Source organism: Meleagris gallopavo, chromosome 6, assembly GCF_000146605.3.
Source record: "Meleagris gallopavo isolate NT-WF06-2002-E0010 breed Aviagen turkey brand Nicholas breeding stock chromosome 6, Turkey_5.1, whole genome shotgun sequence".
NCBI classification, from domain to species: Eukaryota; Metazoa; Chordata; class Aves; order Galliformes; family Phasianidae; genus Meleagris; species Meleagris gallopavo.
In genome coordinates, this window is record NC_015016.2 from 14991607 (window position 1) to 14994621 (window position 3015).

Consider the following 3015-nt stretch of genomic DNA (forward strand, 5'->3'; position numbering starts at 1 on the left):
CCACACCTAATCCCTGGGGTAATTACGTGCAGCTGGGTGCATTCAACCTGGTCTTCTCCATAATAACAATCTCCAAATCCAGTGCTGTTCCAGATATGTGGGATGTCCCACCTCCCTGTGATTCTGGATACCAGACAGCTGGTTGCATAACATGCCAACTAACAGCATGTAAACTCATTTGAAGAAACTGAGAACTAAAGACTGCACTGAGGAGTTCAGTTTTAGGGTGAAGCAGCATTTCATTTTTTCATCTCAGAGGACATGACATCATATTTTGTGTATTACACCACATTCTCAATTAGGAAGAAAAGATAAAATACTTGAGGAGGTGTACTTCTTTTTCTTTCCCATTCAGGAGGATATATACCAAAAAATGAAAGTGTCAAATCATTTCATTTCAATACTTCATAATCCAAAGGAACATGCAAGTTTTAATAAAATCTTAGCATGGGACTCTTTCCAAAGTTTGTTTTTCTTTGGTTCTTAATTTTGGAACAGCTTAACATCAACCTTCAATATCCCACTGAAATCCCCACACACACTGGAGTTGCAGTTTAAGGACCCGAAATCCTGTAATTCTCTTAATTCTCTCTCTTTTTTTTTTTCTTTTTTTTTACACTTCATAAAACAATGGAGTAGGTTTTTTGTGGAGGTTGTGTGATTTCTATCTTCAGAGAAATTCAGAACTCAGCTGGGCAGTCCTTAAGTAACCTCATTCAGCTGGCCATGCTCAGAGCAGAGGCTGGATGAGACCTCGAGAGCTCCTTCCAACCTAAATTGTTCTGTGATTGTCCGTCTGAAATACTGGGGTTTCCTGTGGTGTAACACAGAGGTCAGAAGATGCACGTTCTCTTCAAGTATGAGTCTTGGCATTCACCAAAGAATGTCACTAGTGTTTGTGGAAGAATTCAGAATTTTGAGGCAGCTGCAAGAGAACAGTATGACCTTTTCTCACACTTTTTTTTTGTATCACTTTATGTCAAACTCTATTTTATCAATAAAACTCTAGCAGCTTTAATCAAAACTCAGCAGATTCACACTGACAGATAGAAGACTATGTTTCTGGTGTTTTTACTTCCAAAATGGAAAATCTACAAACTAATGTGTATTTCCAACAACCCGGTTTCCTCACTTTCTCATTTAAACTTGATAATGACCTCACTAGGTAACTCACATTATTAGTTGCAGAAGCAAAGAATAACTAAATTAAGACATTTTCCATACCAAAACATCATAAAGAACTAAAAGTAAATACATAGCCATGTCTTTTTAATGAGAAAACTTCAGAATGTCACAATGCCTTGAAACTAAAAATAAACCTAAATGAAAAAAATCATAATTGATGATGGATCCCATACAGTCAAATTACGGTTCTAAATCCAATCACTAAATTGCCATATGTTCTACAGTTCCCTAGCATGACTCTCCAGAAATAAGTGTGCTTTCAATTGCCCAGCTGTGCATTTAAAATGTTCTATAAAGATCTGATTCCATCTATTTGGTGGAAAAGGATATCACATCATCACCATTCTTGCAATTTCATCCAATTTTCATTTTTGAGACCAAGTGTTGAAACACAATAATGAACGCAGTCATAAAACTCTGAAAATGCAAGCAATTGAAAAGTAGCATTGAAGATATTTACAGGAAGCACTAAGGAACTGAGAGCAAAATCACACATCTTCAGGTTCGCCTCCTACTTTACTCATTTTAAAACAAACATTTGTAATGCATATAAAATACACTCATACTATTAGGCAAGATTAACTGGCCAGCCTAAAACCGGGATCAGTATTCATTCTTTGAAATTAATGTCATTTTCTGTTGGAGAATTAAAAAGGTGGTAACCAGAAATAACAGATGCACACAACTGTCCTCATGTTTCTTACACGAGGTGGAGCCCAGCCTGGCCCCTGTTACTGAAGGAGAGCAAAAGCCTTCAAACCTGGCAGTAAACAGTACTGCCTGTAGTACTCTGAGGTCTGCAGAGGAATGTGCATCTCCCATGAGTTGCATGTAGAGTGCAGCTAAGCTGGGCCAGTTGAAAAGGACCTCTGCTACAAATTAAGTCTCTCTAAAGCCTCTGATAACATTCTTTTACTTTTTTGTTTTCTTTAAACCAGTAACTCATTCTTGCTTCATTAAATAAAACACGCAAAAATGATAATTTATCAGCATTTAAAGGCAAAAACAATCCAGAGAAAGGAAACAATTAAGGGCTTCCTACTTCCCGCTAAATAAACAGAAAAGAAAATTATCCTCAAATACTTCAATTTTCATCACATCAGTTTAACAATATTAATTCAAAAATATTCTCTCTCTATGTAGTTGCTAAAAACATGACTGGAGAGTACAATAAGAACCAGGAACATCTGGCTGGATTAATTAAATCCCTGTTTTTCATAAGGAGAATTTACTCTTACGTACTTCAATTTTCAAATTTCCCAATATCAAATCCCTTCAGTCACAGTATGAACTCTGCAATATATTTCAAAACACTCTTCTCTGAACTTCGCGAAAGTAATTCAGATCACGTACTATATGAATTTAGATACCATCATATATAAGCTGAGTCTACAGAGTATTTGCCTATGCAAAATGTAACTTCTCTGAAACTGTTGTGCATACTGAAGTTCTCTGGTGACTTAGACTTGGCCTACTTGCACAAAACTCACAGTCACATGAAGACAAAGCAGAAAACTTGGGACTATTCTTTTCAGGTCTATTTAATTAATTTGTATTGTTTTCACAGAACAGAACAGCAAAGAGCAAATATTCAATTCTCTTGACACGTGAACACTGTATTGTTTTCACGTTGGTACAGATAACACTACTATTCACATTTTATATTTGTTATCCAATTAATCCACTAATATAAGTGTAAGGAGATATTGCAGACAACACGCATTTCTCCGTTTTAGCAAGGATGGGAATACTCTGCATCAGGGTAGAAGCACTGGTTTTCTCCCTAAGTCAGGTCACAGAGCTCAGTTCAGCTGTTCATTTACTTTTTTT